This window comes from Podarcis melisellensis (assembly GCF_964234715.1).
Source record: "Podarcis melisellensis genome assembly, chromosome: 1".
Taxonomy (NCBI): domain Eukaryota; kingdom Metazoa; phylum Chordata; class Lepidosauria; order Squamata; family Lacertidae; genus Podarcis; species Podarcis melisellensis.
Window position 1 is genome coordinate 134,744,606 of NC_138528.1, and position 25,371 is coordinate 134,769,976.

General features: G+C 41.5%; 1 protein-coding gene and 1 long non-coding RNA gene across 38 annotated transcripts in view; one reads left to right on the forward strand and one right to left on the reverse strand.

Moving 5' to 3' along the window:
• The window catches only part of MAP2 (microtubule associated protein 2), a 278,632-nt gene that overhangs the window by 131,997 nt on the left and 121,264 nt on the right, over nucleotides 1–25,371 (reverse strand). For 33 of the 37 annotated variants that reach the window (XM_081898568.1, XM_081898601.1, XM_081898589.1 and 30 more), the window contains one exon: nucleotides 9,327–9,390. The exons of 2 other annotated variants lie outside the window; for them this stretch is intronic. The gene's annotated coding sequence lies outside the window, so the exon portion shown is untranslated. Of the gene's footprint in view, nucleotides 1–9,326; nucleotides 9,391–9,736; nucleotides 10,016–25,371 lie in introns of those variants that run through there. 2 more of the 37 variants (XM_081898602.1, XM_081898600.1) reach the window with 1 other exon arrangement.
• LOC309363525 lies at nucleotides 86–2,915 on the forward strand. Its single transcript, XR_014165375.1, has 2 exons — nucleotides 86–626; nucleotides 2,683–2,915. It is a non-coding gene; the product is annotated as an uncharacterized lncRNA (long non-coding RNA).

Genomic DNA, 25,371 nt, shown 5'->3' on the forward strand with positions numbered 1-25,371 from the left:
AACCTTTAACACTCCAGAACAACCGTGTAGCAGACAGCGATCAACCATTTATTCACTGCCTCTCTATGCCTATGAAAGCTTTACCTGTTGATTTTTGCTTATTACGCAACTGCTCACAGGACCAGCCTTCATGAACAACGTGGCACGTTTAGTTTGGGCTTCTCTCCCCTCCACCCTCAAATAGCCTCACAGAAAGGCTGTGGTTCTTAGTCTCCGTTGAGAACGCAAGACCCGTCGGATCAGGTGAGTGGCCCATCGAGTGCAGTATCCTGTTCTCACAGCAGCCAAGGGAAGCAACCACACCTGCACTTCCCAGAGACTGGTATTCAGAGGGGTTGAACATAGCCAGCACAGCAACTAGCCATTGACCATCTTGGCTTCCAGTCTCTTAGTGCAGCTCCTCCAGCAAGCGCCAAAATGGTTCTCCAATCCCGGCCCCACATGGCGTTCTGGCCGGCCCAGCAGCTCACAGGCCTTTGTTCTCTTACTTCTTCTCAGCACCCATCTGCCCCCAAACCTCCTGTAAAAGACACTTTTTCCTGTCCTCTCACACTCTTCCCGGTCACCTTGGCAACCACTATCTGCCCAGGCCTAAGGATTCCTCTCTGATGTGGGCCAGTAACAAGGTGAGGCCCTGGCTTGGAAAGGAAGCCTAGCCTGTATTTTCCTACTGGCCTGGAGCTAGATTCTGACATTCATAATTCCTTAGAAACCAATGATTTAAGAACTCGGACTGCTATCACATGGATTGACAGTCAAGCAGATTATAATTATAAACAAGTTGAAAACATATGTTCTCAAGTTCTACCCAGCTTCTCACTCTAACACTAAACGCAAATCATTGAAACACTAAAACATACAAGTTTAATTCTTTTTGTTTGTTGGTGACACGTTCAAGAAGCAATGCCCTGAACTTTAATCTCTTTGACCATCCCACAATCCACATTGAACTGTAGCTCATGTAGTTAATACTGCTGTTATACCAGCAAACAAGTCGCTCTAAATAGGGTTTTATCCAAAACAAAGGGGACACTTTTTGCAAATTTCTTTTGCCCTCTGTGAAAATGCCCCTTTTTGGATCATGGAAACTTGAACAGGAATTAAGATGTTTATGGATTCAGAGCGAGGGCAACATCATACAGAGAGAATTGCCTTCTCTTTGAACTGGCTTTGTTTGCCCTAAGTGATGTCATTGTACAGCCAAATCTGACTCCTTATATGATTATTTCACTTTTCCCAGAATAAAGATTGAGGTAAATCCAAAACGATGGTATCAAAGTAGCGATCAACTGGGGACAAAAAAAGCTGTCACAGGCCCTCATAGCTCATTCTCTCAATGTTATATGAAGCATGCATGGTGGTTAAGAGAATGAGATATAAACCAAAAGACCCCCATCTGAACACATTCTCAGCCTGTCTGTAATACAGGATAAAAACACTGTCTGACTTTAAAGAGCAGTTGAGGGTATTAGCACAAGTAAGCTATAAACTGAGATGATGTTTGTAAAACAGTAATTTAAAGCATAATTACTCATGTCCAAAAATAAAGGCTTTTGTGATCAATTTCCCACTTTGGGGGAGATTTTTGAAGCATATGTGCAAAAAAGGACAGAATCATATCTGGCCATTTCATTTTAAGGAGTATCACGTGAGCTTTAATGCAGAACAGAAAGTGGAAATCTGTTCTGGAACAACAAAACAAAACAAAATAAAGACCAAGGTGGTACAGAGTTATCTGTGATGCCAGTGTAGGAAGGCTGAATGTTATTTGGCAGGTTTGTATCTTTTCTTAATATGAACTGAGTCCAAACTAATAAGGCCATTTTGAACCAGAACACTAAGATGACAATACATAAGGGCTGTCAAGAGGATATCTTTTTCTCTGAGCAAACTCAAGAAAGGTCTGTCCAATGACTCCTCAACCTCTTCCCCCTGTCACAAAAGACCTAAAATTGACCAGCCCATTGATTTCCTACATGATTTCATACTGGCTTCATCATATGTTCAGATATCTATATGACACATGTTGATTAGCATAGTATCAGGTACGTAGTTTTGTATAACACACACACACACACAAAATAGGAACAAAAACATTCTCAAAAGCCTTATTTTTTACCCAGACCTTTTGATATTAATTTTCTGCTCATATTTTAGTGTGGTGGGAGGTACAGTTGGACCTACTTGTATACTTTAGGTTGTTTTACCCTTATTTTTAATGTTCATATTTATAAGTTGCTTTGAGATTCATTTTTTAATCAACTAAGTAATAATGATAATAGGAGGAGGAGGAGTACACGGCACATACAGGAAATTCATCCTCCTTTTTTAGCAAAAGGGCCTAAGGTTAAATCCTGAGCTTACCAGTGGAATTCTGCAGTGTGATAACTGTTGGGGCTGCAGAAATAGATGGCTGCAAAATAGGCTGGAAATGTCTGGTCATTCAGCTGTATGAGCAGCAGGATAAATTGCCCTCACTCAAATCTGGCTTTGTGACATTGACACCTAGACAAATTTAACTGGCTATGAGATGATATGATACCATCAGACTGCTACCTGATTGTTGATGGGCCAGGATATCTTAAATACATTTTTAAAATTTTTGCTGCACCGTGAAAAATGGTGTTTTCACGGACCTTTTCCCCACCACTCCCCACTTTCACTCTGAAAAAAAAATTACAGGTGAAATTTTTGTGCAGCCGTACTTATCGATTGTCCACATCTGATGAAATGGGAGAAGCTACTACAAAGGAGAACAATGTACAAATACAGTACAAGAAATCTGTATGGTTGTCTATTGCTCTCATCAATTGCACTGACAGCTGAAGCCGACGAAGGCTAAACAGGCTGATCTATGCCATTTTGAGTAATCTGATTATAACATACAGGAATACAAATAAATAGTCTAGATCTAATTTTATAAACTGTTCCACATTTCCTTTATTATATTAAACCTGCAATGGAAATAGGGCAACACATTCCCACTTCTCAGTGTCAATGGCCCAAATTCCTCCCTGGTGGATGTGTTTTCACTGAGACTTATTGATTTCCTTTATGAATCAATTTAAGCCAGTCCAAACCATTTTTTAAAACTTATAATTTATTGTTTCACATGTATCTTGCCTGTAGAGCTCTGAAGACCATAGACTATGGATGGAGTTCAACTGAGCGAGCGAAGCCCTTGGGGGGAGGCAATAGAGGGAACTGCCCCAAACATGGTGGGACCCACATTAACACTGATTAAGAGTACACTCCAAGGGTAAGAGAGAAGGAAGGGGTGACTTGGTAGCTCAATGAAAGTCAGCCCCCAAGCCCTCTAGAGTTTTTAAAAAGAACCTACCGAGAGTGAGTTCTAGGGGGCAAGACTTCTTACACTCATTACTGTCATATTGTTAGTAGCAATAAGGCAGTCTATCTGATTGCAAACACTCAAGTCACCTGTTCCCACAGGAAATAATGAAATGAACACAACATAAAACAATTAATGGTTTTTTTCATTAAAAAAAATCAAGTAATAACCAAAAACAATCAGCTTGAAATATGTACAGTAATATCATGACTTCCCACCTGCAGCAGACATGAGATACAACATGCAACAGGAGCAACACGGTTCTCATTTTCTATTAGATCAATATTTATCACATGCTTATAGTTGATCCATATTAGAATATGTGCGTAGCTTTACTTCTGACTAGTTTTCTGGTATGGATGCCGACAAACAGATTTACCCTCTATTTGTCCACAAGATCAGCAGCTTTTGCTAAAACCTTTCATGTCTAGAATTGGTTGTTTCTGTAACACAAGGGAGAATTGCAAGGTTAGCCTAAAAAGCAGTAAGTGCCATAGGATCTGCTGTTGCATGGCCTGACATCATCATTTATCTGTCCCCCACCCCCCTGCTAAAAGCCTAGTGGACACTTTTACGCCTCCTTTGCCAGTGCTGCAGCAAAATCGTGCATGATGTCATCAAGTGCAACCAGTAAACAGTAGCAGTCCCTGAATCACAAGTTTGGAACTCCTTTGGAATGAATCCCGGCAGAAACTGCTGTTTCAGCTTGTTGCTTGTGGATGGTGCAGGGCAAAATTTATAATGTGAAGATAAATCATTGGTGTTCAGCCTTTGACAAATGGATGAGAACTTCAGGCACATTCCTAATTCATGCCTTTCCAGTGTCAAAAAATATAACAAATAAAAATGTTTGTAGAGGTCTCTGTTGGGGGACGTCAACACCCAAAACAAATAGGGAATATTTCTGAGGCATTTTAAATTCCCACACCAGCCAGGCACCTGCCCACAAAAGCCAGACAACAAGTGTAGGGGTTGTAGAGCCAATAGGAGCAATATATATTTAAAGCTATCTATTTTTATTTTTATTTTGAAGATAGGGTAAATTATTGAAAATATAATACTGCAGTGGGTTACTTTTTGTCCTGTGGGTTTTGTTGGTAACTTTCCTATGTAGTTTAGATTGTTTGGCAAATGGAAATCAATTTTTAGAAAGCCAGGTTTAGAAATAATGCTAGATTGCCTGGGTGAGAATGAGCATATGACAAAACAAAACCCTAAATTGCTATGGTTCCGCAACCATAGTAGCAAAATGTGTATGAGCTACTAGCTAGAATTCCTTGATTTAAATCTTATCTCAGCCTGCACTGGGTGGATTTAAGAAAGCTAAACTTCACCTACCCAACTGACATTTGAGGATAATAATTTTGGTCTGGCCCAAGACAAGGAGTAGGATTTTTATTTGAGAGAGCTAAGTCCAACTGCCTTAATGTGGCTCTGCTCTCTGATTTCATTTCAGTCAGCAGGTGAGAGGATTCAATGTCTAAATGGTTCCACATACTAAAAAAGAAAAGAAAAACAATGCTCCCTCTACATGTCAGACCTCTACATGTCATACCTAGCATGTCAGAGAGGGGCAGGTTAGGCCTCCCCTCTATCTACATGGCTAAGATTAGAATTTGGAGGAAAACCTATGTTTATCTTATTACCAATTCAAAGACTGGTGCTGAACCCACTGTGCTTTTCACCTTCTTCCTTCCTAGTACTCTTTGCTTCTCACCCTCTGTCTCATCTTTGGGTCAGAATAATAATTATTTTTTGCTCATCTCAGCAGATGATAGTGGGGAATGAGATGGGGTTTCCATAGAAGATGTAGCTTCTATGAGCCTAGCAGCAGCCACCTCCTCTGCATTTTATTTATTTATTGCAAATATTTATAAGTCACAGCCAAAATGTGGAACACCAGAACCAACTTTTCCCTGTAGAAGCAACTACGTAAAATCAATACTACGAAGAAGACAAACGGGAGCTTGGACACAGTCAGGGGATGCACCTCACCCCTCCCCAAAGGAATGGACAAAAAGGTGCCAATTCACCTGTGGATGCAAGGACAGTAATGTTGGGGCATGATGCATCTCAGACAAGGAGGGACTAGCAATAGTAGAGGTAGACTTACGATGGCAGCTCTACCTGGGGCACCTTTTTAAAACAAACAAACAAACAAACACAACAACAACCTCATTGTGCTGTAAAGCACTTTGGAAATGTAAAGCTGTGTCATTAACACAGACAGTTTTTCCGGGTCATGTGTCCAGCATGACTAAGCCGCTTCTGGCGAACCAGAGCAGTGCACGGAAACGTTGTTTACCTTCCTGCCAGAGCAGTACCTATTTATCTATTTGCACTTTGACGTGCTTTCGAACTGCTAGGTTGGCAGGAGCTGGGACCAAACAACGGGAGCTCACCCCATCGCAGGGATTCGAACCGCCAACCTTCCGATCAGCAAGTCCTAGGCTCTGTGGTTTAGACCACAGCACCACCCGCGTCCCTTAACAAACAGTAGCAGAAGTCATATAGTCAAAATCTAAACAAAATGTATAATGAGATAAAATGACAAAGCCACTTTTCACCTTCTCACCCCTTGCTTTTTCCTGTAATACCTATTGCAGTCGTTAAGAGTCATCAACAGGCTCATCACAGCTATCTGCCCATCACCCATTCGCACCACCCTTCTGAGTAATACCCCTCCCCACCTTCTCACTATATAGAAGGGTCTGGAAACTTCTGTTTCAGTGTATCTGAAGAAGTGTGCATGCACACGAAAGCTCATACCAAGAACTAACTTAGTTGGTCTTTAAGGTGCTACTGGAAGGAATTTTTTTTGTTTTGACTATGGCAGACCAACACGGCTACCTATCTGTAGTCAAAATCTAGTTCCATGCAATCAAGCCAGTGGTAATGCCTCACCCCTGATTTGCCTTGGAATGACACCTTCACCTATATTTTCATTGGCTCCAAAGAAACGATCAATGGGAGGATGAACAACAGCTCCAACTTAGCGATCTTTGGCAGTGCCCAGGACCTCTTCTGGTTGCTCTGCCTGAATGAACTCCAATCTGCCTGTTCTTTGCCTTTAGCTGTACCCCTGATCAAAGAATGCTACCAATGTCCCAGCATGCAACTATCCAATGGGGAAGCATTAACTCAGAAAAAGTAAAACATAACTTAGGACATTCAGCTATAGCTTCTGAGCAGCCATTTGTCATTATCATGGAAGTACATTTTCAGCTGTCAGCATCACAATAGCTGTCACTTTATCTACTGAGGGCCTGAGTTGCATGTTGTTATTCTTTATGATTACATTTATTCATTACTCATGACACAAAACATTTCAAAGCAACTTACAACGTTAAGTTGTTACATTTATGGTATGTTATCTTTATGGGGCAAAATCATCTGGGGGGACACTTGAGATGTCTTGCATGGAGGAATATTTCAACTGTGTGTGAAATGTCCCTTACTTTTCAAGCATTAGAGTGCCAGTTTTCTAAACAATTCTTTGAAGAATGGAATTTACAAAAAAGCATAGCTAGCCATACTTTCCATTGAGCATGCTGGCTAGATTTTCAAGAAAGAAGAGACTTTTAAGGTCAACAATTCAAAGGCATTGTCACAGTAAATATTGCCAAATGAAGAGTCCAGTTTGAGCCCCTCAGAGCAAAGATACAAGCTACATGCAACTAATGTGGATTCCTGCAGCCCAAGTTGACCTCTTTAAAGAGGAAATAGTGGCTTCTGGAGCGGGTGATCAGGAGGAGAGAGGTAGCAGGTGAACTTCCCAGTCCAATAATTCTCCCAAGTGGCACCCCACATCACAGAGCTTCAAATGCTTGTGGAAGAGCCTCTTTTTCTATCAACAGTAGAGGCACTATATCATGTTTCTATGATTATTAGCCAGATTTAAAAGCCAACACTGAAATACATGCATTATTAAATGGCAAAAGAACAGCATGGAACAACAAAGAGCATTTTATGTGTACTTAACTTTTTATATCTCATAGGATCTTGTGATAACGTCCCTCCACTTTGTTCAGCAGAAGGATTTGCACCTGTAACTCCCATACCTCGTACCTATACCCATTTTACTGTGCATAATAATCGTGGGGTTGCCATGTTTCAACGAGTGAAAATCTGGACACAAAAGTTGTTGGCCTTTTTTTTGTTTTGTCCGTTGGCCAAAGTTGTTGAGCTATTTTTAAGGAAATTTGCCAAAATCTGACAAAGAGGTCTAAGTGAGCAAAGGGTACAATCCACACATGGTCTGAAACATGAACTGGCCTTAATGGCAGAAGGTCTCCAGCATCTCAAAGGAGAGAGCAACTCATGTGTGGAGAAGGGCTATCGTTACATGGCAGAGCACATGGTCTGCAGGAAGAAGGGGCCCAGATTGCAGGTCCTGGGAAAGGCCTCTGCAAGAGATCCTGCAGAGCTGATGCCATTCAGGGGAGACCATAGTAAGCAATGTCTGATTCACTATAAAGCAGCTTCCCATGTTCATATTCTTTTAAAAAACCAGGTAAACGTAAAGATGACAAGGTGCTGCAATTAAGGCAACAAATAGCAGAGGAAAATGAACACAAAGAGCAGAATGTGTGTTTGAAGCCAACTTGCATTTTGATCTCTCCTAAATATATAGTTGACATTGAGGGGAGGTAATTAGTATATAAAACAATACGATAGATTCAGATTCAGGCAGACAACAGTTAAGAACTTAACATGTGAAGCACACAGACGGGCATGCAGACACACAACACACATACATTGAACACACAAACACGTTCATGCCATTTGACATAATGTATCACACTCAACTTTGGGTTACAGAGAAATACAGCCAATCCTGATACTTTGGGAATTGCACTTATGTGACATATGTGTTTGCAAACATACTTTTTCATTTGAATGTGTGAAAAAAACATTATGTGACTACATTAAGGTGAACATGGGACATGGACTATATTTACAGAACCTTAGGTAAAGGTGAAGTGACCACCCCCCCCCAAAAAAAAACCACAGACTGAGAGGGTGCCCAGAACAGATTAGGCCCCATTCAAAACCCAAACCAAAAAGAACAGTTCCCAGATTCTGTGTTATGGAGTATTGTATTAGATGTATTCCAGAGGGAGAGAGAAAAAGAGACACATTTTGCTTTCTTTTCTCAGTATCTCATGCAGATGGTTGCAAAGTGTTGTTACAGCAACGAAAAAGGAATGAGTGGAAGATAGGATAATATATGTATATTCTGATGTGTCTCAGCAACAAAATGTTCTGCAGCTTTTGTGGCAACATGTAGGCGTAGCATCTTATAAGCTGAATGGCTTGATGGGGGGGGGGGGTAGAAAAGGGATGCATTTGCTGTATCCTCACATCCCTACCCAATAAAGATACAGCATGAAAATCAATGGCAAGGATACATGTATCTCTTAGTTACAATAGGGGGGGGCGGGGGTGTTAACAAAAACAGACTTTTCCCTCCCTAGAAACCAACACGGCTCTGTCTGTATGTGGCAGACTCTACCTACTGAAACAAGCCAAGGTATTTAATCCCTTATGTACTCCTTTACAGAGAACTGCAACCACAGTTAATTTTTAGGGAGAAAGGTTCCCCCACTCTTAATACCCTTTATCTAGAATGGTTGAGAATAAAGGGCTGAATAATGTTGGTGCTTGTTTTGTTTGTCCAGCTCTGACAGGTGATCAAGAAAAGCAAAGGTTTTTAGTTGTTGTTTTTTACTTTGAGGCAACCCCAGTGGCCAAAATGACTGAGCTTATGTCTCCACGCATCAAGTAGTTTTTAAGAATGCAGCCATCACAATGAACTTCCACAATGGTACTCCATGGCCAAGCCGAAACGCCCAAGAAAAGCTATAGTACTGTGTATTAGAATAGAATAAAAAGTCGTATGCAAAAGATCGCCTGTGAATGAAACACCCACTCCGCTGTGTGAGTACAGACAGGTGAAAAACGAGCTGTGCCTTACCTTTTGTCTGCAAGCAAGTCAAACCCAAGGAGTGTGTCTGGTTAGAAAGAAAAGGCTGGAGAATCTGCAAAATAACACACACATATACACACACACTTAATATTATTACACTGCAAAAGTATTATCCTCCATTTCTGTACAAAAAACACCCATTTAGTTTAAAATGCAACCCAAAAACGCATGCAAAATTTCCCCCCTCAAAAAACCCCGCCCAAAGCAATTAAATAAATGCATGAAATGCAAACATATGTATACCCTATGCCTTCCATACAGAGCCTGCATTCATCTAGTATTTGCAAATTCTGCACCTAATATATAGCCGGAAGGGCTTCTGTAGATCAGCATATTGCAGGTATTTAAAAAGACACACATAAAGCTGATGGTAAAACAAAAAGGGGGGAAAACATTACCAGCTCCTGTGCTGCAATACCAACAAAGGCATATCCTTAAATAACTGCAGCATAACCATTCTCCCAGAGTATTAGTATCCGTGAGCTCTCTGTCTATCTCCAGACAGACACAGTCTGCCAGCCACCAGCTTGCAGCTTCTGTATGTGTGTCGGGGAAGAGGAAAACTGCAAATCAGATGAAGTCCCCGCAGTGGTGAAAAGGAAAAGAGGCCGAGTGGGAGACACAGAGGGAGCTCGCTGGCCACAGAATTTTCCAGAATGACGGCAAGGCAGCCAGCTCCGCCATCACAATAGGATGCTGCACTTGCCTCAGCTTAAGTCGTCTATCAAAAGGGTTCCTGGTATCGAATGCCTGACAAGCATTTTAATTGCAACCAACCAAAACATGTCCTTGGTAATCAGGCCTCTAATCCCTGGAAAACCATCAACTGGTTTCCTTTTGTGTCACTGCCAAATGTACACACAGGCAACAGAATACTAAAATTTATATGAATCCATTTTTAAAAAATAAAATGTTTTACATGCAGTAATATGCGCTGCTGAAAAAACAGATCTCTTCGGATTATAAATGCAAAGTTACTACAGCATGCACACTACACACACACACACACATTCCTTTGTATCTTCCAAACACTTTTTTTAACTTCTCAAAGAAATGGGAAGCTTCCTTGTAAGAGAAAATATACTGTATGCTCAAGCATTATTTTGACTTTCAAAGAAAGATATCATGCTACAAGTAAAAGGTGCAATTACATTTCTGCTATAAACCAGGCTTTGCCACCATAGCTAATGACACAAATGTACTAGCTGAGCCACAAATTCTCTGCTGTGGATTGGAAACATCAGCAGAAATATTATATACAAGCAAATGAAAACCATGCAACAGAATGACACTTTCGAAAGTTTTGCAGCATGAGCTGCCTAACTGAATTACGTGAGAGTATGGAAGTGTAAAATGTTATGGTTGACCCAAAACCTGTTAATTTGCTTTTTTAAATATAGTGAACACAGAAGGTGACAGAGAGTGCTCCAAGGACAGCTGAGTTCATAACCATGCCTTGTTTACTCATAAATAAATCTCATTATGTCTGATAGGAATACTAAGCGGGCATAGGAATGCAGCTCTGTAATGATTAATCTCAAAAGTACAAACGAATAATTGTCAGGTTACTGGAAGATGTTACAGAAAGATTATTTTCTGGTAAATATCTGTTATGCATCCCAGGTCTTGTTTCTGGGAAGTCAAGAGGAAATAATGCGGAGACACATACAGACCTATAAACACTAATTTGGGAGTAAATTCCACTTCCAAATAAAAATTCTTATGATTTAACTGTAAAAATATTTTCATAAGTTGTGCTAAGGTAGGGTTGCCATATTTCAAAAGACAAAAGTTGTTGAGTTTTTCATGGGTTGCCATGACATTGTTAGCAATTTCCGCCCGGATACTGCTTTCAACTGCAGTATTTTGGATACATCTGGGACATTCCGGACGTATGGCAACCCTAAAAGGGTAAAGCTATAAATTCTGACATACACACAGCTATTGCTAGAAAAATAAGTTGTGCGCCCAGTTGCTCTCGCTCAACAAGAGCACTGGACAATAAAATAGCAATAATGTCAAATGACTTAGAAGTTACTAAGCAAAATGTTGTTGGCAAGGTGGGAAGAGAAACACGTGCTTTTATTGAGTTCTTCCCTTTTCCAGTTAAAGAAAACAGTTCCATAGAAATCAGCAGGGTCGACAATACCTCATAATGTAAAAAAACAACAACACATACAGTGTATGGAGCCTAACTGACAGTTTTTGACACAAACATTGTTCTATTAACCTGCATATAGCATAACAACAGTATAAGAGTGCAATAATAATGGGTTATGAAATACTTGTAGCAACAACAAACCTCACAGACCTTGAAACTATGGCACCTGTGAGGTGGGAAGCCTATACACAATCATAGTTCACAGCTGCATGAGTGGGTGCAACTTTTTGTCATTGAAGGTGCCAGAGAGATGACACCTTCCTCTTTTCTTGGTTCAGGTAGGTAGCCATGTTGGTCTGACATAGTTGAAATAAATTTAAAAAATATTGAAAAGATTTAAAAATCCAGTGGCACCTTAGAAACCACAAAGCCTAGGACTTGCAGATCAGAAGGTCGGTGGTTTGAATCCCCGCAACGGGGTGAGCTCCTGTTGTTTGGTCCCAGCTCCTGCCAACCTAGCAGTTCGAAAGCACATCAAAGTGCAAGTAGATAAATAGGTACCGCTCCGGCAGGAAGGTAAACGGTGTTTCCGTGCACTGCTTTGGTTCGCCAGAAGCAGCTTAGTCATGCTGGCCACATGACCCAGAAGCTGTACGCCGGCTCCCTCAGCCAGTAAAGTGAGATGAGCGCCGCAACCCCAGAGTCGGCCACGACTGGACCTAATGGTCAGGGGTCCCTTTACCTTTACCTATTCTGCCTTGGTCAGACCACACCTCGAACACTGTGTCCAGTTCTGGACACCACAATTTAAGAAGGATGTTGACAAGCATGAGGAGGGCAGAGGAGGGCAACCAAGATGATCAAGGTCTGGAAACCAAGCCTTATGAGGAATGATTGAGGGAGCTGGGTATGTTTAGCCTGGAAAAGAGGAGACTGAGAGGAGATATGACAGCCATCTTCAAATATCCTGCATATGTCACATGAAAGAGAGAACAAGCTTGCTTTCTCCTGCTCTGGAGGGTAGGACGTGAACCAACGGCTTCAAGGTACAAGAAAGGAGATTCTGACTAAATAACTTTATCAGGAATAACTTTCAGACAGTAAGAGCTGGTTGAGAGTGGAACAGACTCCCACAAAATGTGGTAGATACTCCTTCATTGGAGGTTTTTAAGCAGAGGTTGGGTGGCTATATGTCAAGATAACTTAGCTGAGATTCCTGCACTGCAGGGGGCTGGACTAGATGACCCTCAGGTTTCTTTGAACTCTACAGTTCTATGATTCTACTGACAAACAGCACCTCTTTCCTGTCTCAACTGAGCCTTCCCCACCCAGTCCTTCAGCGACTCCAGACAATCAATAGTTTAAAGCTTATGCCTCCTTGGCATTGCTTGAGAAGGAGAGAGAGAGAGAGAGAGAGAGAGAGAGAGAGAGAGAGAGAGAGAGAGAGACCCGCCCCCCACCCAGCTCTGGATGGGAACTATAACTTAAAACAGTTAAACGCACCAATAGTCTGCTCTACTGCATCATGGGGGTGGGGGAGGAAGAGATTTTGCTGTGAGGACAGTTAAGGCAGAAGCTGTAGCTATTAAGCATCTCTATGGTTACTGGTATAGGGGGGAAAAACACCCTTTTTTAAAACAAAATGAGCAATGGGGGAGAGGAGCAAAGGATGACTTCAGCTAGTACAGTCACCCTCAGCAGGTATGGGGGGAGGGGGAGGAAGCACAAATAAAATTCAGGAGCTTTAGGGAAAAAATCATTCTGGAAATTTTTCCAGTGGAATAAAGGACTGCTGTTCTTCCCCTTCTAATGTTTCCTTACAGAGAGCCAACGTGGAAGTATCTCATCAGCCCATCTCATTTTGGCAGTACGTCTGTTCATGCTCTTCAGAATTGGATTGCCTGTTTGCTTTGAACTTGACTGAACCTCCCAGATTGTGTTGTATTGTCAGCACATTGCATCATTTTGCTCATACCCATGCAGCCCCTTTTCTTAGCTACTGACAGAGCAAAGAGCATCTGTCTTTCTGTGAATCTGAGGGCTCTCTGGTATTAACGCCATCCACCAATGCCTTAGCTTTAAATATACATATATATTGTTTCTTTTTTCCACACAACTTGGGACAGTGAGTGGTCTCTTTTTTTTAACCAGCTTACATTAAAGTTGAGATAAGTAGATATTGTGGATTAACTGATACACCAGCGTTAGCAAAAACAAAAAATACTTGTATACTGGTGACACAAGGGACAAGTGCAGCAGTCAAACTCCCTGGATCTTGGGTCATGCTATGCGCATTAAAGACCATATGCCTTGAAGTGTTAGTTAATTTGCACTAACAAGTACCCTTGCCATCCTGTTCACGAATTTCAAGTTCTTCCCAGCTGTGGGTCCTATCCAGCAATGCTGTTCCAGTTACACAGCGGAGCTTTTCCCTCCTAGCTACCCTTCAAAGCCTACTTCAGAGAGTTGGAGGACACCCCAGGGTAGATTTTTGAGGGCATGCAAGGAGAAGAGAGGTAGTTCCACTGTGCATGACAAACTCCACACATGCAGTGTTAGAAACACTGCTTAGAGATTGTTCAAATCGTAAGTGGTGCATGAATGCTTTTAAATGAATAAATATTTTCTCCGCACCTTTGGCTGGTGTATCAACAGCAACCAACTGTATTTCTCTCTAGCTGCCACAAACCAACCTTGAGGTGGTGGCTCGAGGTAAAACCTTGAGACCGCTTCCTACTCATCTTCCACTCGGTGGTCCCTCGGATCAACCAGGAACACTCCCTGGATGATCCCAGCTACACATCCAGTTCACAGAGCAAAGAGGCAGGAAATGGGATCTGCAATGGCTACATAACAAATATTGGTTTCCTCCTCTCTGGAGCCTAAAAGTGAGTGTCTTAGTCAGAAGTGTGCTAAGAACTGTTTCTTTGAGCAAGATGGTTAATTGTTCATAGAACTGAGTTAGAAGAGACCCTGAGCGTCATTTAGTCCAACCCCTGCAATGCAGGAATCTCAACACGGGTTCCCCTATCTACTAACAGTTATTCCTGCCCCAGTTTGGGAATCATTTCTAAGGAACTATTTTGCCTTACCAGACCTTAATATTAATACAATCGATGGATTCTATGAGCAGCTCCCTCTTTGGCCACCCACTGACCCGGAAGAAATCCACGGACTCATTTCTAATCTCAAAGTTGGAAAAGCCCCCGGTCCCAACCTAGTCCCGGCAGAAGCTATAAAACTTCATGCAGACTGGTGGGCGAAAATCCTGGCCGTTACTTTTGATGCCGTAAACAACAGTGGGAAGGTTCCAAGAATATGGAAGGATGCGATTATTATTCCAATTCATAAAAAGGGCTCGACAGATGATCCGGGAAATTACAGGAATATCAGTTTATTGTCAATAATTGGGAAAATATATGCACGGTTCTTGTTAACTAAGCTTACTAAGTGGGCCGAAGAGAATAACCTGATTGGGCCTGAACAGGCTGGTTTTAGACCGAATCAGTCAGCGGTTGATCATGTCTTAGTTTTATACCACCTTGCCCGGAAATATTCTGCCCCAAATAGAGGCCAACTTTGTGCGGCCTTAATTGATTTAAAGGCCGCTTTTGACAGCATCCCCAGAGGATTACTTTGGGGAAAATTAGCACAATGGGGAATAGACAAAAGACTTTTGTGGCTAATAACTAAATTGCATGACAGATCGGCCGCTAGGGTGAGAATCACTCCAGCCAGCGACCTCTCAAATTCAGTAACCATCAATAGAGGTGTCCGTCAAGGATGTATCCTTGCTCCGACCCTTTTTAATCTATTTATAAGTGATATGAGGGCGCCTCTGATAGATTCTCAAGAAACGATCCACGCCCCCCGCCTTGCCCAATATCGTTGCCCCCTTCTACTCTACGCAGACGATGCAGTGATCCTATCTTTCTCAAGAGTTGGCCTTAGGAGGGCACTAAAAATTTCTGATGCTTACCACAAATCAAATTTTCTTACAATTAATCATGCCAAGTCCAAAGTCCTAATTTTCACCAAGAGTCGAAAAACCTATAATTGGAGAATAGACGGAAAAGCCATTGACCAAGTCTTTAAATTTCAATACTTGGGAGTCCTTCTCCAACACAACATGGGCTGGAAGGTCCATCTGGCATATGTATTAAATAGAGCCCTTTCCTTTGCGCTACTGCGTTTTTTCTTTTCAGATGGGGCTTTCTATATTCCATCAGTGTTAAAAGTTTTCAAGGCAAAGGTGATTGCAACAATAGCATATGCAATCCCAATATGGGGGTCCCTTGTTAATCTAACCCAATTGGAGGTAATCCAAAACCAGCTGCTAAGAAGGTTGCTAAAATTACCCAGGTGTGTAGGCAATACTGCTATACGACTCAAACTAAATGTTACATCTCTAGAAACCACATTATGGAAATGCATCCTCTGTTACTGGTTGGCATTATGGCATAAACTTCCAAATCTCCACTTGATACAGTGTCTCTGGAGAGACGACTTCCCTAGCCCTTGGGCAAAAATAATACATGGGAAACTTGTGTCCTTAGGACTATCTCCATCTGAACTACTAAAATTGGATTTAATTTCTGCCAAGAGAATTATAACTCACAAATTAGAGGAGATGGATTTACAATTTAATATTGCGACAGGTGGTGGCACCTGTTCGCCGATAAACCTTGGCTTAACACCACCAACGAAACTTCCATCTTATTTAACTACCTTATCTGTGGTGATGCACAGGTACGCCTTTATAAAGGCTAGATTCAATGTTTTCCCATCAAATGTGTTTGGTAACAGACTCTCCAACGGACAGATCTCACTCCTCTGTGACTGTAAAAGTGGATCTATAGAATCGTTATATCATATAATCTTCTGTTGTCCTTTACATTCGGCTTCACAGTCCAAGTTTCTGGCCCCATATTTATCGAGAATTGCTGACAGACCTCAGGAAGCCCAAATAATATACTTATTAAACGACGAAGACTCAAGTAGATCCCTTGCAGTCGCTAGATACCTGATTAATGTCTTATTTCATAAGAGGAGAAATGGATCACTGTATGACTCTGACAGCTTAGCCAAACTTAAGAACCATCAATAAGTGCCAGAACTAAGACGCATATCCCCCAAAATCTGAGGGATTTGAATTGCGGTTGACATAGAGGGAGCTTATTGTGTATAGTGTTTACTTAATTGAAGTAAAATTGGTTTTATATGGGTGTTTTAACTTGGAACTGTTTAAATTGTATTGTTTATGGATAAATTTTGATGTATTGTTTTAGATATGGGCCAATGGCCGTAATAAATCAAACTGTAACTGTAATGTGCTGTCAGTTTTAATTGTTTTAGTATTTGGTTTTGCCTTGTTTTTATTGCTATTTGTATTTGTTTAGCAAACTGCAAGCCATCTGAGACTTTAGGACAGTCTGGGCTAGAAATCAGAATGAAAAATGAAGACGTATATAGGTAAAAATTTACAAGGGGTACTACCAAAGAGCATCATCTCAATTCCCCCCTCACTTTTGTATCTCAGTTGCCATCTTGTATGGGGACGCAGGTGGCGCTGTGGGTTAAAGCCTCAGCGCCTAGGACTTGCCGATCGAAAGGTCGGCAGTTCGAATCCCTGCGGCGGGGTGCGCTCCCGCTGCTCGGTCCCAGCGCCTGCCAACCTAGCAGTTCGAAAGCACCTCCGGGTGCAAGTAGATAAATAGGGACCGCTTACCAGCGGGAAGGTAAACGGCGTTTCCGTGTGCGGCTCTGGCTCGCCAGAGCAGCGATGTCACGCTGGCCACGTGACCCGGAAGTGTCTCCGGACAGCGCTGGCCCCTGGCCTCTTAAGTGAGATGGGCGCACAACCCCAGAGTCTGTCAAGACTGGCCCGTACGGGCAGGGGTACCTTTACCTTTACCTTTATGGGGCGTTTAGTTGGCAAGAGCTGGCTATCCTGAGCAGGGTGTGTTTATAGGACCAGTTGTCATGGAAAAGAGAGCATTCAATCAGCACAATACCCTGCCATAAATGACAATTCTAAGCCCTATCCATTCTGAAGGAAATCAGCCCTGAGTGCTCACTGGAAGGACAGATCCTGAAGCTGAGGCTCCAAGACTTTGGCCACCTCATGAGAAGAGAAGACTCCCTGGAAAAGACCCTGATGTTGGGAAAGATGGGGGGGAACAAGGAGAAGGGGATGGCAGAAGACAAGGTGGTTGGACAGTGTTCTTGAAGCTACCAGCATGAATTTGACCAAACTGCGGAAGGCAGTGGAAGACAGGAGTGCCTGGCGTGCTCTGGTCCATGGGGTCACGAAGAGGCGGACACGACTAAACAACAAAAGCCCTGAAATCTTGCCTCAAAACATACCCTTCCTGTATCTGGTACCTCTAGGCAGGACAGCAACAGATGAAGAGAGAAAGTCCTTTTCAACTGCCACCTGATCCCCCCCCCCCCATATAACTGGTCCATGCCCTTTGTTGGGGGAAACCTCTTCCAATTCCCTGTCCCTCCTGAAGGTGTCAATCAAGATGCCCACTCCATCCCCTATTCTCCCCATTTCACCTTATCCTGGCACTGAGGATTTCATTCCCTCTTTCCCACTGATGCATTCTTGGGAGTTCATAAGAAAGGTTATGGTTTTTTGTTTTGTTAAAAAAATCCTCTCTCTCTTTCCTTCCACAGTGCTTTCAGCTTTCTCTCCCCCTTTCCCCTGTACATTGCATTACTGTGCAGCTGTTTTTGGCCCAGTGTCACCCCATCCTACTCTGGTACAGCTATCAAGGGTAGACTCGTAATTTGCCTTTTCAGGGTGGCTGAGAAAACCCACTGAAATTTTCTATGCTTCTCTCCCCCTGGTAGCTTAAAGGGGTGCTCCACAACCTAGACCAAGTTCCTAACCTTACCTATGCAGTGCAACTCATGTTTTGGTCAAATACGCTTCGTTCTGGGCATTTCTACCCTTACTGACCAGGTCCACACAGGGAAAATGCTACCTTAACATCAGGCTTAAATTCACCCACCCTCCCCCAGTAATACAGGTTCCAGAAGGGCTTACTCCCTGAACACAGGAAAAAAATAGGTCAGCTGCCAATGACAAATGTGTAGTATTCAAGATACAAAATGCCACTCTTCAGGCAAAAGGTTTAATGCTCTTAACACAAGCAAAGTGGTGCCTATTTTGTATCTCTTATGAGATGATGAAGGAAGCAACTATATACTAAATTAATAAAGATGTAAATTAGGTTACTTATGAGTAGCTAGTTTCGGTAATGAGCATATTTGTCCACTGGGAACAATGCTGAGAGACTCATTCAATTTGCATTAGGCCACTGTAACATTTTCTCTTAAATTACTTTTTAGCAAAAAGGGTTTATCTGCTTCTCATTCTTTCACAACTGGGGACATTTAAAAAGGGTACACAGAAATGGTATTTGTACCCTCACTCTAGGCATATACTTAGAAGTTCCAATGCTTTCAAAGGAAATGGCAGGGGGTTGAACTCGATAGCCCTTGTGGTCTCTTCCAACTCTATGATTCTATGAACTTTATTCTGAAGATGTACGTTTAAGATTGCATCAAGATTACATTTGGATAATTATTTACATCCAAAATCAGACAAATATATTTGAAGTGAGGAACCTGTCAATAAAGAAATGCACAGCTGTGAAGCCAAACCAACACATACAGACTCTGAATGAGCATACCTGAACTCAGATGATTGACTCAAATGAAATCTGCACTTGGGGGCTTTCGGAATAACTTTAGGGGGCAGGATATGTCTTAAGACATCTATTCCTTGCAAGCCTCTCAGCCATTATGCTAACAGAATATCATTCACGGGTAACAATTCATACAAGGGAACTGCTTTTCTTGCTCTTAGTTTTGTGCTAAAGCACCAAGCTTTGTAATCTTTCATGACACTTTCATGAGTGCATGCTCTTATTTCGTCGACACCAGAGGTCTGGGATCAGACTATAATAGGGGTAAGCAACTGAAAATCTGAAGGGTACATCCTGGCACAGAAGTTTCTAATGTGCGTGGGCAAAGTGGCAGATGTGACAGAAACACAGGGGCAGCATGTCCTGTTTTGCCACTTGAGGAAAATGGGAAGTGCCACTCTGCACAGCCACTGCTCCCACCACTACCTGCCTGCTCCTCTGCCACTGCTTGCTCTGCCGCCGCAGGCCCTGCATCTGCCCAGCATTTGCCGCTGGCGGAGATGCAGATTTCAGGCAAGATCGCATCCATTTGTGGCGAGATCCCATTCAAATCACATAAGCACTTGTGTGCACTCTACAAGATCTCACGAGATCCTCTCCCAAAATGGACATAATCATGCCTGAAATCGTCAGTGCCCGGGTTTGTTTGCTTTTCTGTCTGAAGCTGTGGTCTCACCCTGCCGAATGGCTGGGCCGAAAACAGCAGCAGCTTTGAACTGGGAGGTCACTTTCAAACACCCACTCCACTTCCTTCTCAACAGGCCAACGGGGTGCGGGCGGCTTCCAAATGGGAAATTACATAAGATCTGCAGACCAGGGGCCTTATCCAGAAGAAAAACATACAAATGTGGTACAGGGACATGGTTACATATTCCTGAGCATCTCAGCTTGCAAGCTTTCCAATGGTTGTGTACAGCTGTGTTTTCTCCACAACGAGCCCTTTGCTCTGTATGAGAAAAGCCCTTGCTGTTCTCTAGAATTAGAAAACCGAAAAGAAATTATGCAAAATAGAAAGAAAAAATATTCAGATTTATTCCATTTGCACAATGAAGACAAGTCCCAGAATTCTGCATTTTGCTGTTCAGATTTAGACTGCAGAATTTTATTTTAAAGGAGCCTTCCTAGAATTACACATTCCACTGCTACTTTCACTCACATTTTATTAATGGAAACACGGATTTGCCACTTTCACATACAATTTCTCTCTCCCTCCCACTTGTTAAAGCCTGAATTGAGACAAAGCTTTGCACTGTGTGTTGCATTTTACATCAAAGGATATAATAAAATAGCCCTGCTGCTTGTCAGTTCCGTTTATACAAAGTTATAATTATGTTTTATTAATCCCTTTGTTGAGTTTCACAAGTTATTTCTTTTAGACTCTAGCTATTTCTTATAAGATTTTAAATTTGTAAATTAAAAAATTGATCTAAATGTCTGAAAGGAATGAATTTTGTTTATTTTAAGTTAGTTCCTAGGTCTCAGTTACAATACTTCATTTAAAGTTTAAACTGATTCGTGGTTTTTATGGTTTTCCCCAAGGAAATCTGAACACAATTCTCTAAGAAGAATTCTCAGAATTTTCATAAAACTGCAATTTCCAGAATTCTTTAAAGGAATTCATGCTAGTTAGCCACATGGATTGTCTGTGCAGGAAGATAATATATAAATTAGGCTTGTGTGTCCTTTGTGTTTGTGTAGTAATAATGAGGCAACTTCACATTGTCTACAGCAATGTCTACCTACATCCTCAGTCCTGGCCAGACTGTTGAAGAGTTAGGACTGGTATAATACAAAACTGAAGTACTCCAAGTGCGATAAAAGCCTCATTCATACAACTTGTTGTGTACATTTGTGTTCCACTATGCTCTTTTTCTGTCCGTTGGCTTGTAACTATTCACTTTCTTTTTTTGTTGTTCCCAACAGTCCTGTGTGTGTACAAATTTTGGGGCTTTCTCTGTTAAACCACTCAGATGGTAGTGTTTTGAGGAGCCCCCCCCAGTCTGGGACTGGCACAATATTAATACCTTTCTAACATACATATCATTAAGGAGTGAAAAGGATATTGTACTGAGAAGTGTGAAAGCGATATAATTATGTTGCTGTAGAAGGGAAGGAGCTATACTCAGGGGTGCCAGAAGAAAATACGAGCTTACACTTTGCAAGGGAGACTATTTCCAAGAGTAAGCCCCACTTGCTACAGCTTCAGCTACTAGTTGTAGTGTAAAGAAATATACAGTACTTGTTAAAGGAGTGTCCATGTAGTCAAGCCTAGGCATTCAAAATAGGTTATTTAGCTCCAAGTATTACCACATGCCATGCTAACTCTTTATTAATAGTTTCAAACAAAGGGCTCCATTGTAACGAAAGCTAAAATGGCCTTTACTCTTTTAAAAGAGTTTATAAATGATTAATCACTTAATATTTTAAATAGGATAAAATAGAGTATAGCTTTCATAAAATACAGCAGGACGGCTAGTCACTAAATTTGGTGGCCTCTGCTAAGTTCTCTGGATAATATAAAGATCTTACACAGATGGAACGAATCCCAGTTCTATCAACAACATAGTTTTATCATTCACATCTATTATCATGTGAAGGGAGGGCTGGCAGTTTTTTTCCTTCCATCAATAAATGTAACAGCCTTGATTGCAGGTGTGCTGAATCCACCTACAGTGCAGCAAGAAACTCTAATTTCAATTGGCTGAGCTGCTGTGATGGAATGGACTGTTCTGTTTCTCAGGAAACTATTCTGTAGGGCTAAGACTGTGTACTGTGGGTAGCAAGCCAGAAGGCAAACAAGCTGGGGTCTGGGGGTCTGGGGGCCAAGACAAGAGGGCACAGCATTGCTAGGTCTATTCTAGACCCTGGCAAAGGAATTCTACCTGTATGGATTGTCACCGCACCACTTTGACAGCTAGGCAATGTAAAAGAAGGCAATGAGGGCGGAAAAGAAAGTCCTTTGGGTGCAGGGTTGTAGTTTAGACCAGCAAGGGACTGGACCCAAATTTGTGAGTTTTTGAAACAGGAAATATCTGAACAGAGATTCACAAAAACAACAGGGCCATTGAACATTCCTGGCTTGACGCCTTAATCTTTTGGGGAAAGTATTTCCAGAGATATTTCCAGCACACTGAACAGAAAGTTTCTTCATTTTGTAGCTCTTTTCAAAGACTCCAATAAAAGCTGATAAGGGATTCAAAGGTATTGTTGGCCATAAATACTAAATAGTCACAGCCTGTAAATGCTGGGTAGAAAACTATCAAGATGTTTCGATTTCAGAACAAAATAATAAGAACGCTGCCTCAAAAAGGGCATGTAGATTCTAGCCCAAAAATGGAAACAAGAAGAATTACCATCGATGGAAGAATGGAGAATGAAGTTAATGGAATACACAGAACTTGATAAATTAACAGGAAGGATCCGCGACCTATGAGACCACAGATTCACTGAAGACTGGAGTAAATTTGTAGACTATTTGAAAAGTATTTGCGATGAACAATTAACGTTTGTAGGTTTGCAAGGGGCTCTGTGAAAATAATATTAGAAATATTGTAAAAAAGGGAATAAGAGGGAGGGGGTTTTTAACAAAAGGCAATATTAGATTAAGAAATGCGGAAGAAGGATTAAAACGGAGGATTTGCAGAAGAGCTGAGGGAAGTCCAAAAAATGTATCTGTGAAAAACTGTGTTATGTGTTTTTATATTTTTGTATTGCAAAATGAATAAAAATAATTTATTAAAAAAGGGCATGTAGAGATTATGCTTTGTGTATGCTACATGCAGTACAGCACATAGCTGCTGTGGGTAACACTATTTAATCTAATTGGGTTTTTCCAATTACGCTGATATTCTAGAGACAATATAATCATCATCATAAAGATGCCTAGGGGTTGTCCAATAGCACGGACAGCCCCACCAAACATTCAGTGGTGGCTTTTACCATCAAAATGATTCAATTAAGTGATCACAAGTGATCACAAATCTCTCAACATTTTAGAGGTGTTTTACAAGTGGAGCTTACTTTATTTTAAGCATTTATAGCTATTGAACAGTAGGGTCTGTTCATCTACAATTTGCTGCTTGGAGTATTTTTTTCTGAATTTTACCCATTCTGAGCCGTTGAGTACAGGGAGAGCTAGATAACAAACAAACAAACAAATAAATAAATAACAACATTTGAACTTTCTGCTGCAAACTTGCATTTCCCATAACAATCTCTTCAACAACTGCACCATGCTCACCAGAAACTGAGTGGTACATTGAACACTTGCCTGTCTTCAATGGCAGAGAGAGCAACAGCATGGGCAGTCTGAGTCAGTGACAGGCAGAATCACTGGCAGATGGAGCCAGCTAGTTGTAGGTTAGTCTCCATCCTCCTCCCTGCTGAGCTCTACAAGGGCAAAAGAACTGAGACTTCACCAGCAGGGCAGGTTGTCTAAGAAGATAGATAAGTGGGGCTGGCAGAATAGGTTGGTGGGACACTGTTCTGTTTGCCCTCATGGAGCAGCCTCCACTGGCTGAATAGGATATAAGAAGCATATGGGTGTGACTAAAACACCCAGGGATTTCATATCCTAATAAACAAGAATTTGTTTGGATTAGCACTGACTCCCCTGTGTTCCCACATGATATACTGGAAGTGCAAGTTATTCACCCATTTGCCTGAATGTAATGTTCAAAGTCATCCTCAATTCAAAGATGTTAATGAGTGGTTAAGAAGATGAAATGATGAGTGGAAATTTAAGTAATGAAATGGAAAATGACAAGGAGGAAAGGGAGGGCGCTCTGGCTGCATAGCAAGGTAATATTCCTGTGTTGACTTGTGAAATTATCTCTCCAGGGCAGTAGAGGAAAGACTGGGTTTTTTATGAGAGCAATGGTCAATATATTTTAAAAAAACAAAACAAAAAACAAAAAAACAGAGCAAAAAGAACTGAGCACCCGAACTAATAGCTTCTTCTGTCTTCAGTTTTAATGGTTTTGCACCTCACTTTATCACAACAGAGAATTTAGCACTGAACCATTTCAGAAGGTGTTAGAGGCTTCTTAACTCATGCCGGCGTTTTGTTCCAGATGAAAAAGTATAATATATGGATGTGAAGTGCTAGGATTGCAACTAATTTCCATTCTGGAATGTGAGAAGGAACGCAGGGGGAGGAGACAGCAATAACATGGTATACATCCCTCATTTTGAATGTCTGGATTATAATGATATTTTTAGAAAAAAACATTATGGATGAGTGGAGATTGCTGAACTCCTTTTTTGCCCTGTCATTGCTCCTCCCCCATTCTCCGCTTGTATTGCCAATGTTTAATTTTAAAATATTTTAAAGAAAGGGTTATATCCAACAGAGAGAAAAGAACAGACGGAGAAGGGAGAAGCCATGCCAAAGCTTTGTATCACCCAGCTATTATTAGTGACCTGACTCATATCACTCTCACAGAAATCAAAGGTTGAAGTTGCAAAAAGGCAGTGATGTTGACGGAAGCTAGGCACCACCTGGAGACGAAATCTCTTGACAGCCTATCCCCAATTTCCAGGACTGAGCAGGTGTTTGCCATCTGAGCATGCTGTGAGTTGGGTGGGGAGCTAATTGCTCAGCCTATGTGTATGTGCACATTTCAGCTGGGTTCCCAATTCTCAATATGCTGATACATAATTTCAGGGCTCAAGGCTTTTGGGGTGTTTTATTTTTAAAAAACCCGAATTATTTTTGCTGCAATACATGATGTAGTAGAAAGAGAAAATACCAGGTATGGCATCTGTGATTTGCACTGCCCTCTGCAGTTTCAATTCAGAGAAACTGTCTTAAACCAATGTAGAAAACTTCCCATTATCTACTTTCCTATGGACAAGCCAAGAAAAACTTTTTTTTTTGTCTTCTCAAATTTGAAAGAATATGATAATCTGAAAAGAATCTGACATTTTTGCTTTTATTTTTTACCTGGAAGCTGAATTGTTTCCTTAAGAACACATAAAAAAAACCTTGTACAAAATCTATGTCTCAGCAACTTAAGTAAAAAATGGTGAAGACCCATCCGAATCACAACTGATTCTGGCATTCCAACAACCTTATGTATTGAGCTGGAATCCCAAGACCCCAAGTTGTGTAGTATCAAGGGATAAGTCCAATGTGGAAAAGGCCAAACAGCCTGCTGATTCCAAGGACAAGAAAGAAGCCTTGAGAGGTTGCTAACACTGCAGCCCATTAAAT